Raw genomic sequence first — 12,214 nt, 5'->3', positions numbered from 1 at the left:
CGGCCGCACTGCGCCGCTGCCTCTGGCAGACACCGCTCTCCAGCGGCAGCGGGGCCGGCAGGAGGCGGAGCGCCGGAGGCGGAGCGGCGCAGACCTCGCCCCGGCGTCTCCGGGCGGAGCGCAGTCCGGCGGTGCGGAGGGAGGGCCGAGGGGGAGCGATGCTGCAGCGCCTTGGCTGCCGCGCTGGACGCTGCCCTGATCCTCCCACTGTCCCCACGGCCTGAGTGGATTGGGCTTGCCCAGCATCTTCCAGGCGAGTAGCATAAGCTGGATCGAGCTGACCGTTTACGTGTGAAACTACGTACGAGCATCAAATCCCTCATTAATTGAAGAAAAACTGTCCCAAGGAGTTAAATGCTTGCAGACAGGTGCCTCTGGCTGCTATTTCTGTACGCAATAGCATCATCCAGAACTCCTTCAGCCAGGTCTGTGTTGAAGGCAGTCACACAGCCCTGTCTCCTGTACCTTCTTTTCTTTAGAATCGTAGAATGATTAAGGTTGGAAAAGACATCTAAGATCTAGTCCAACCACCAACCCATCCCAACTCGTACCCTCTGACCACATCCCTCAGTGCCACATCCCTCCACAGCTCCTGAACACCTCCAGGAACACTCCACCACCTCTCTGGGCAGCCTATGCAAACACCTCACCACTCTGAGAATAAATTTTTTCCTAATATCCAACTTGAACCTCCTCTGGTGCAACTTAAAGCTGTTACCCCTTTTCCAGTGGTCCCACCAGCAGTCCAGCCCCTCTCGGAAGATGTTTAATTACAACCACGTTCTCAGGTTTGTTAAATGTAGCAAATAGAGTACACTTCCACTTCTGGTAAATTCATTCTCTAGAAGGAAATACTTTAAAAGTCAGTTTTTAAAATAATTGAGCTGGCAAGCTAACGGACAGTAAAGGGACCCTGTACCAATCTCCTTTTGAGACTGGGTCTTGGCAGATATGCTTGCAGCTTCCCAGAGCATTCAAGAAATGACGTGCAAAGGAGATTGGGTCTTGGCAGATATGCTTGCAGCTTCCCAGAGCATTCAAGAAATGACGTGCACATCCTGAACTTCAGGATTTGCACCAACACCCATCCTGACCCTCTGCTCAACATCACCATGTGATACAACAAAATGACAGTAGAGGGTAATTTCTGCAGAAGATGACACAAGGCCAAGTCAGAGGCCCCAGCAGTCACACACACGGCTTTGTCCTTTTCCCAGTTTGACAAATGTTAGAGGATGGCGCCACATATCCTCCCTGGGCTAGAGCAGAACCCAGTAATGGTCCCAGCTCCATTCCCTGTCTGTAACAAGCTTCCCAATGCAGTGCACTATTTAATCTTCTTGCTTCAGAAATCTCTTCACCAGCCAGCACTTATTAGCACACATACAAGAAATCTCTGAGAAAAAAGATCTAGATTTTACACAGATAAAGGATTTCCCATTTCTCCTTTTTGCCTCATCCATAAACGACACATTGATTTTCTCCTCCCCTCTTCTCCTTTTTAAGACACAACCTTTGATTTTAAGCAGAAATACTCTTCTGAGGTAGAGTATGGGCTTGCCAGTAGAGAAGGCTGCCCAAGTGGATGTGTAAGGAGCCAATGCAGTGCCAATGAACCAATACTGCTGCAAAATTGGCAAATGCTACAGTGTTGAGCAAGCAAGGTAGTTTGTTTGCTGGCCTCACTGCAGCAGTGCTGGCAGTTACGAATAACTTGGCAAGAGTTCAGAGGAGGTCACAAATTGCAGGAGGTGAGAGAAACACAATTACGAGTCAACATGCCAAGCACAGGACATGCCCAGTCTGGATTGCTCTAATGCTGTACTTATTTATGCTTACTATTTTTATAGGGTTTTATAGGGTACTGGTCACAGTGGCAAGGCATTAAGGAAATCAATCTCAAACAAAAACTAAAAAAAAAAAAGAACCCTAAATGGGAGCGAATTAAATTAGATCAATGCACACTAAATGCAATTACTGTGCAATGTTTTCCTGCAACACAGACTTGAGTCCACAGTTGGATCTGCAGGCATCAAAGCTGGCATTTATACTGGGCTCTAATGTAGACTCTTCCACTGTTGTGGAAATACACCACAAAATCAAATTGCAAATCCAGCCTCTTCTTTGTGCATGAGCTTATGAAGGACCCAATCCAAAATCTCATCTTATATCACTGTTAGTATTACGTCAAGGAAATGTGACGACCGTATGTGAAAAGTGAATCTTTTGCTTCAAAACTACTGCCATTTTAGGAGAGAAGAAATTCTTGTATCGAATAGCCATTGGTAATCCCTGAGACAACAAATGCATGCAAAACTTCCATTCAGGCCAATGATAACCAGGCTCCTGCTCCATTCCAGAAAGTGGGTTGAACCACCATTGCTGATAACAACTGCTGAAGAAGGTGGAGTCTAACTCCCAAAATTTCAGCGCTTGCATAGAACGGAAATGTGTTTTTTCAAGATAATTTAGCTTACTTTTCTGATGACTGGCAGTTCAGCTGATAAGCCTCATATCAACTTATTCTGTGAAACTATCTAGTGTTTCTTCAAGGCATAAGAATTAAACAGCACAGAGAACAGGGGAAAAAAAATGAATAAAATCTAATAGTAATTTCATGATATTGTATGATGTGAGGAAATGAAACTTCAGAAAAACCACCATGCCTGGAAACATGATAGTAAATACTGAGGTGTTCTAAATCTATGCAATTTCTGTTGTAGACTAACTTCCACTGTGTGCACGATCAGCTCAGCTAGCTGCTGGCTGCCTGCTTCAGCTCCAAGGGAACCATCAAAGAATGAAGAGAAAATAGTTGATGTCCATTCTTTTTCTATTTTAAAGCTTGCTGTTGTGTAAATCTCTCAATCTCTGCCCTGTGGTTTGCAGCACTTCCCTGCATGAAGCAGGAAGACATCAGGTTTCATTTAAGCCATGTGTTTATTCATATTGAACTTGAACTAGGATCATATTAAAAACAGATTACCAATCATTTAATAGCTATTAACACTTGCCAAAACTAACCTGTGGTTTTAAATGAGAGGAAGGTCAAAGTAAATGAAAAGTAGCATTTAACTCACTGCAGAGAAGTCAGTGCATAATATGCATTTGACAATTTAAAAATACTCAGCAGAATCCCATACACAGCATATTCTTGATTCAGACTGATGAAAAGATTTAGAGTTTGAATTCATTTATCTCAAATTCAAAAGTAAGCACCAATCTGGCAATATCAGCACATGCATTTAAATCTGTGCACAGAACTCCTGCTGACAGGAGTTGAGACATCTGTACCAGTGGAAAGCATTTGCAGAATCTGATACCAAACCTCTCATTTTGATTTACAAAAAACTGCTTTAGGTTTAAGGTGTACATTTTTGCCTTGGGGGGGGGGGGGGGGGAGGAGACTAAGCTCAGCTGATCACTTAAACCTTGCCTTCAAAATTGAAATTAAGCATATGCTTCAATGGTATGACAAAGGAGGATTCAAACAGTGCCTTACCTGCTAGTTCTATGCCCTCTTTTTTATGATTTAAAGAAAAATATATTTTTTAAAATTTCTTAAGTATGTACATTAACTATATTATATATTTCATGACAACAGGCTTCAGGAGCCAAGTTGGACCGGGTAGATTCTCAAACCTATCATTAATGAATCTCCATGCTGCTTGGAAAGGCTCTGCCTGGATGACAAAAGCGGAGCACAAACATATTGAATTCTGTGCTATGTTGGATGTTAGTACAGTGAGAAGCCACTAGTTGCTATGAAAAACGAGAAGAGTTAACTCATTTTTAAAATATGGGAGGAGAAAATGGCTCAATCTTCTTTCAAGTGAGCATAACTCTGTCAGGACTGTTGGGGTGCTTGACAAGTCTGAAACCATCAAAAAGAGTACAGCACAATGCAGGATATTTCATAAGTTCCTGATATCCTCTGTACGTTGGGAAACAGGAGGCAGGTAAAGGTGATCCCAGCTTTGTCTGTCTTAGAAATGATTTGTTACCTCCTAAGCAAGTTGTTGATTCACTGCTGCCGCTTGCATTATTTATGGCTTGCATTTGACTGAACCCAAGTGAATAAATGGTCCAGAGCAAATTAGATTTCCTGTTTATTTGGATAAAACTTCCCCAAAGTCTTACAAATAAGTCTTTTCCTCTAGCTGCAAATTTAACTGGTATTCTACTTTGTCTGAAAGATCAAGAAACTTTTTCTAAGAGCAATTATTAGATTTTTAAGCCTTGGGAAATAGCTCTTCTCTAGGACATTATCTGATGGTACACAGATGAAGTAAGAATACAGAAGAAGCTGGAATACAAATGTGATCTGAATCCAGCCCTTGATGGATAACTACAAATGATTTTTTGTCACTGTCACACACCTTGGTTTTGAAAGCCCTAAGCCCTTCCTTTACTAGCAGTGTTTCAAAGCTGGATGTTAGGATCTTTTTTTTTGTTTAGTACTGATTTAGGGTTGCTGTTGCTGGAGGCTTTCCTTGACTCACCAGACAAGGAGCATTTCCATCCTCACCCTCTCTTGCCTCCACCCCTTTCTTCTTTCAGCTGCCATCCTCTCCATCCCACCTGACAGCCTGCAGCCATCACCCTGTGAATAGTAAGTCATTTCCTCACTGACAGCCTCCCATTTACTCTGACATCTGTCAGCCCTCCCTGACACTTGAATAAGCATCAAGACATTAACAGTCTGGCACAGGTTTAGGGTTAGAATAATAATAAACCATCCCTTCTTCTGCATTTTTCTAACGTTCATAAACCCTGCCTGGAATGGTGAGCTGGAGTAGAGCCTCATGCTGCAAATGGAGTGGGAACAAAACAGTATCGATTTTAAAGGATTATCAGAATGAGGAAATGATCCAGCCTCGTTTATTTAAAGCACATGGTCTCCTGTGCGTTGATTTCTCTGCTATTCAGATTCTGACTGACGCAGCAGTGTCCCCCAGCTCAAAAGTCGCTCTCTTCCATTGCTTCCAACCACACCAAACGTGCCAGACTCCCTTGCACAGGGAATTGGTCCTTTTAGCCTGCAGCAGAGTGGCTCTCAGACAGACCTCAAAGCACGACTTCTGAGCAGCTTCTGCACCAGATGACTTCCAGGAAAGCTGATGTGCGTTGCAGATGTTCAGTAAACATGACAGTGCCCTCTACATGTCTTTGGATGGAGTTCAGACATCTCTACCCACAATCAGCGCACGCAAAGGATTCAAAGGCTTCCCACGCCACAACTTTTGTTTTCAAGTAGGATTAAAACACACACTTGCATTTCCCTCTGCTTGCTATTTTGTGAAGAGAGCTAGAATGTTTTTGTTTTTTTTTTTAACTTACTGTAGGCTTACAGTTTAGCAGGAAAGAGAAATTAAATGATGTCAAAAAAACTAAGAAAGCATTACTAGTACTTTTAAGGTGTTACTTCAATTATATCAGTGAGGAAAAAGAAAAAAGGAAGATTTATTAGAGATGAAAGCAGCTTGATAGCCTGTGTTAAAGGCATTCAGTGAGTGACTTCTGCCAAGTTCCAGGGAACACATCCGCATTTTTGTAACTGTCACCACGGAATCCAGCAGCTGCAAGGGGAATAGCTTTCCTAACACATGATTGTTTGTAGGAAACTGAAAATCCCTGAAAAGTTTATCTTTTTTTTTTTTTCCTCTAAAGACTACACTTTCTTCTCTTAGCAGTTCCCTCATTTGTAAATTTGCCTGGGCAAGACAGAAAGCAGTCATTGGCACATTTCCCCCCATCTCCACTGAACTGAAAGCTGCCTGCTGTGTCTCCAGCTGTCCCCTGCAGCTTCCAGGGGTGAGGAGAATCACAAAGCCCTGCAGAATAAAACTGTCCAGGAGCTGCCTCCCCTTCCCCCAGCACAAACAACAGCAAAAAGCAAGATGGCAAACTGGCTTTCAGTCTCCAACCCCCTTTGTAGCATGGTCTCTGGATCCCTTACCTGATGTAAGCATAAGCTTGTCATCCATTTAACTCCTTACTGTTTTGTTTTATTAAATAATGTTCATTTGAAAACAGTTTAAATGTCAATTACCAGAGAAAAAATGAATTCAAACCAGTAACTCTTGCAATGCAAGGAAGAGTGCATGCTCAAAAAGCTTGTCTAAATATGGCTTAGCAGGCGTATTTTTACACTCACGATAGGCTGCAGCTCGTCTGCTGTGTCAGTTCACCAGCTTTCAATGGCAGCTTGCTTCTTTTTTACCCCCTTATACATAGTATACTAAAACCTACAGGCACTTTGCCAGAAACCAAGATTCAAATTCTGCAGGCTGCTATGCACACGCTTACATTAACAGGAACTGACCCGGGAGAGACTCATTAAACATTTACACACTTCAGTCTGAGCACACGAATGTAGGTATGTAGGGCAAGACTGAAAGGAAGGGGATTTGCACTGAAGGGTGGTGTCCTCCTTCTGTTCACAATGAGGTTTAAAATTCATCACTGTATTGCTGTCACTGACCTAGGACAGATGTACTATTCTATCATAGACAATACATACATTTTTTTAATAGTAATTTTAATTTCACATTTCAAACTAAGTACAATATTTTCCACAGAATAACTTAATTTCACTTCCAGCTACAGAATTTCATCAGAAAACTGTTTTTTTGTTTTTTTTTTTAACCATTAGTCAAGTAGTTACCTGCTATCTTTGCTCTATTTACTTCTGAGGAATAAGCATCAACTGCTGTACTAAGAGCTTGTTCTGCACCTTCCTTTATCCATCCAGGGGAGAACTCAGCTAAATCCAGATTAAGAAATAAAAACAGACTGCTTGGGATAATTGATGTAAGAGAATTTTCTACTGCAAAATTAATAACTATTCTTTGAGAAATGCCAGATGAGCAGGTGCATCCTATGTAGTCACACAAGTTTCAGCTTCTTTCAGCACACAAAAGCACACAATGGAAGCCCAAAAGGGTTTTTGCTTTTGCTGTCAGTCGATGCTGACTTCCACGATCTCCTTCAGTTCTCTTTCTCTGCCTGTGCATGGCCAGGAAGGGGCGTATGGGCCTCATCTCACATTATTTGCTTATACAGATCAATGTTATCCTTAAATGTATTCTCCTGCAACAAAAAGCTTTAAGTAGTATTACACTTTGGAATAAACAAGAATGGACTAGATAAAATGAACTTCAGCCTCAAAAGCAACAACAGAACTGCAGACTGCAGTGGATAATTGGGGGGGGGGCTGCAGCTCCTAAGAGGAAATCAGAGGTCATTACGTGCAGTTTTCACTAATCCATTTCATTACTGTTTAAGCTCTATACAGCTGGGCTGCAATCACACAAGATAAAAACCAGCAAGAAACACTGTAAAATACATCTAGAGCTGCATGTGTTCACAAAAATAGAGCCAGAAATACAAAATACACCCCCAATCCAGTTTTCAGCAGTTAGCAATGTTTATGAGAACCACTTATAATTGCAAACCCCAAGACTACAGAGCAACAGGCCAAGCTATACCAGGACACAGCCTCTTGAAAAAAAATAGTGATAACAAGGAGATAACAAGGTGAAGATAATACCACCAGGAGGTGATTATTTGATCATTCCTCAGTTTTATTATATAACCTGATTGGAGAAGGACCCTCTCTGGGTTCTGATGTTCTAGAAGTCCATAAGTTTGTGGTGAACACTCGAAATGTTATGGAGAAGACGTTGCTGAACTCATCTGCACTACGTAACTTGTAGCTTTCCCTTCATGAGTCTTGAAGGTGCACAGATGAAGTATTGCCTCAATGAATTCATGTGGGCTCACAAGGCATATAAATATCAGATAATTGCTGGTCCAACTCCTGAGACAGTCCTTCCTCCAAGAACTCTTGCTGATGCTCACTTCAGAGAAGCCATGTACGTGAAGAATTCAGATAGCCCCAAATCCAGAACCAATAACAGGTTGGAGAGGAATTCAACTGATGTTAAAACTAGCATTACAAACTGAGTCCTGAGAAATGAAAGAACATCCCTTCTTCTCCTCCTTTCAATATTTCTTCTACTTACTATTATCACCCTGAGTGGAAGAGAAACTGCAAATGAGGAAACAGTGACAATCAAAAGAGCTTTTTGTTGTTGGGACCAGTAGCTTTAAATTGCAGCCTCTGCTACAACAAATCACTCATTTGAGTCCATATTATAAAAATTACTTCAGAGAGCAGACGGAGACTAAAGGCATTGTTTAATATGGCTGCCAGAAAGCCCTTCATAAAAATTCATGACTGCAGCAGCTGGTTTTAGTTACTCTGAGACTTCTTGTGTGTTCTTCTATGAAAAGCAGAGAAACCATGTTTTGTGTTTATCAGAAGAGCTGCACTTGATTTCACTGTGGTGCACAGGGCAAGGCTCTCATTACCAACTATTTCAGGGCTGGCTTTTCTATCAGCAGTGGCTTAGGAACATCATTCTAGTCTGTTTTTCTGACCTTGTTTCCTTTCTTGTTGAAGCCCTTCAACAATTCCTTTCCACATACCTCCCTAAGAAGCAACACAAAGATCTGCTTCAAACAGGAGATGAAAATATCAGTGTGAAGCAGAGGACTACTGCTTCCCAAAGCACACTACTCAAAAAAGGGAAATAGGTAATGAAGATGAATTCAATTGGTCCCAGACCACACACACTACCCAGCCCATCTCTACAAACACTCTTTGGAAATGAACACCAACTATTAACTCAGTCAGAAATTTATCATGGGGGAATGAATCCTGCAGCTCCCACATTCTTCCTGGGGCCTAACTAAAAATGAAGGCTATGAGTTTCTATACCACCTGGTAATAGATAGCATATTGCCTACAAGAGATAGACAGAAGCTCCTGGTAATTTTATTTCTTCAAGCATTTATGTGCATTTCCAGATCTGGTCTGCATCCAGAAAGCAAGTTCACCATGCTGCCTTAGATAACCTGATTCTCTCAACATCCTTCCCCAGATTCCTTCATTCTTCCCTAAACATACATTGTTACATCTACAGACGTGTTAAACTTCCTGACATTCTCTTTTTTTTTTTCCAATTGGAAAACATGGCTGACGCAGGAAGAAAAATGAGGCAACAACATTCATAAATTCAGTGGTTGGCAAGCCAAAATATTGGTTTAGATCAGTCATGGTTTCCTAGCTGAGAGCAGGTCAGAAAGACCAAAATGGCTCAGTTTTGCCCTCTTAAGTTACCTTTTTTTTTTTTAATTTTATTCTCATGTGCCCTTTTAATAGGGGAGATTTGTAACCCATGAAGAACAATTTACTTCTGTTTATGCCAGCATTAAAATTCAAATAGGCAGATCTTTTCAGAAGAAGTTTGCTATAATTATGAGATTGCTTTCTCCCACCTCTAGTTTGTGGCATAGCTGTAACAATGGCTATTCCTCCGAATACTGGGAAACTGGAAATTTCTCATCTCTTAAAGTGCTTTCGACTGATGTAACACTAATTTAAAGAATTTACCTTACTGGGACTCAGGAAACAACACTGAAAAATAAAGACGTACTTTAAAAAAAAGAAAAACATTTTGCCTGTTAAGCCTAAGATAGCTATACTGCTGACAGATCCAGCTTAATATTAACGATTATTATTCTACTGACATCACGGTGTTTCTTATTTTTAGGACATTAGTGGTTGTTGAGCTACTATTTCAGAAACAAGAGAAATCTCGTTATTTTCCAGAAAATATACAGAACTACATGGGATGGACTTCCTCTAGAGTTATTTGCATTTAAACGTTATACCTAATTCACAGGTGATTTCTTAAAAATAATTTGTTCACAGGTATTTTTCAAAGCTTGACTGAATTTGATTTATAAGCATTTCCATTCATAGTAATTGTTTTTTGTGAAAAATAATGAAATATCAAGTCACATGGATATTTCTGACTTTAAAAGTAATAAATTTTACAAGCTGCCCAAGACCATTCCTCTTCACTCAGTGCAGTCCAGGGAAACCCAAATGTTGGACACCAATGGAAGGACCATATGAAGGCAGAGTAGCATCTCCCAGGGAGATGAAGATAATTCCCATTCTGAGATGAAGCTCTGTGATCATACACACTGCATCCCCCAGTGCTGCAGCTCAATCTGCTCATATTTGAGCTGGTTATGTCTTTCCCTCATGCTTTGTTGTGACATGTGGATCCAATCAACATCCTAATCCCTTCTGGATATCACATAGTTGCCTTGCTCAGGTTTTACCACCCCACTGCACACTTCCTTTTCATTACTGACTTCCTTTGGTTTAATAACTCCCTCCTCTCTGTCTGCATTTGGGGCACAAAGGGAAAGTTTTATGTCTGCAACTCAGACTGAGCAGTGCATGCTCTTCAAAGCTGCACATTTGGCTCCTAGGATGTGAGCTGTGGTGGAGCTCCAAAAGTTGTCCTTAATGCTTTCAGTACCATAGGCATCAGCCTCAGGCATGAATTCTTCAGCTAATGCTAGTTTGTTCTGCAGTGCCAAAGGGCTGATCTGGACATGCGGGAAAAAGAACATGATGTGGAGATGGATATGCTTCTGTAGAAATAATGCCTCAGAGCTGTTCTGCTCTATCTCAGCCCTGCTTGGTGCAGGACATGAAAACTGCTTTTCTAATGACAGTGCACATAAACTGTATCTCTGAGCAGCTCAATTTTTCTCCAGTCTCCGATCACCAGTTGTCCCCAGAATCACCCGGGAAAGTCCCATGTCATCTGCCCTCACCACAATAACTGCTGCAGCTATTCATGATACAAAGAGGCACCAATGAAATAACAGATGGGTTATGAAATAGATTTGGTCCATTGAAAGACAAAAAAATTTGCTAGACAGCACAGAAGCAGCTTTCAAAATTTTCCCTGACAAAGCACATTGCTGCCCAACATCCCCATTTTCCTCCATGTTTAAAGATCCAGCTGCCAAAATACAAGCTGGATACAGATCAACAGATGTAAGCTTAAGGTACACTCAGAAATCTTAATCCTATCTTTGCATCAAGAACTATAGACTCACTGAAGTTGGACAAAACCTGTAAGATCAACTAGCCGAACCACAACCCATCGCTACCATGCCCACTGACTGTGTTTCTCTGTGCTACATTTCCACAGTTCTTGAACACCTCCAGGGATGGTGACTCCACCACATCCCTGGGCACCTTGTTCCAATGCATCATGACCCTCTCAGAGAAGAAATTCAGAAATCTTCCAAGGTATTGATTCAAAATAGGAAATGCCAACCCAAAGAGTGAAACTCATATCTACAGATCATCTGATCCTGTCAGATCCACCTGACTCACAAGCATGTGAATCCAAACCAAAGTTACCTAGCCTGGATAGCATATTCTTTTAGTTTTCACTCTTACTACACTTAGTGGTTCCCTGGATCTTTGCATTTCATTGCATTACTACTATAATCACAGAACTTTTCTATCTACACAGTCCCTTGCTGCTCATATTTTTCTGCCAGTGTAGGTCCAGATCTCTCCAAGCATCAGCAGGTTTACCAGAGTTCACCCCTGGACTTTCAACTGCAGAAGCCCTGGATGAGTCTCCTAAGCTGGAAACCATTCTTCATTTTACATCATCTGTGGTGTATTCTATTGAGCAATCATGTAAAAGGCAATACTGAAGAACCATTATTTCATATCACCAGTTACAAACTGGGAGTAAAATGTATTACTCGTAAGGTCAAAAGGCATGTAAGCAACAAGAACTTCCCAAGAAAAGAGTCACCATGGGCTGTGTTCATGTTACTTGCACTCATATTACCTGCATGGTCTCATCTGCTGAAATTCCAGTAAGCAATAGGAGACTAATAAACTTCTACCACAGCATCTTCAAGAGCACTTACTAGTGGCCCATCTTCATATAGACAAAGCCAGTGAGAGCATAACTATAGGAAAGATAACAAACCGCCCTTTGCGGTTTGCAACTTCCTTTCTATATAAATCCAAATGTGAAGTAGTTTCATATAATCCATCACTTCTTCCAATCTTTGTCCCCATGTAGCTGAACTGGGAGTCAGAACAGCTGGAAGACATGGAGAGGAGGGTGTCAGTGAAGTTACTCTGACTACTTTACACTGTAAATAGATATGGAGACAAAAAAAATGAATGCATGTCAAACTGCTTGCAATTCTGACATTGAAAACTAACAAAGACAACAATTTGAGGAAGTCCTAGAGAAGATTAGCACATGAAAAAGCAGATGTTCTCCTTTACTTCTCTTTGAATTTG

Source organism: Meleagris gallopavo, chromosome 4 (genome assembly GCF_000146605.3).
Source record: "Meleagris gallopavo isolate NT-WF06-2002-E0010 breed Aviagen turkey brand Nicholas breeding stock chromosome 4, Turkey_5.1, whole genome shotgun sequence".
Taxonomy (NCBI): domain Eukaryota; kingdom Metazoa; phylum Chordata; class Aves; order Galliformes; family Phasianidae; genus Meleagris; species Meleagris gallopavo.
The sequence above is the reverse complement of the archived record's forward strand: the minus strand, read 5'-3'. Positions refer to the sequence as shown.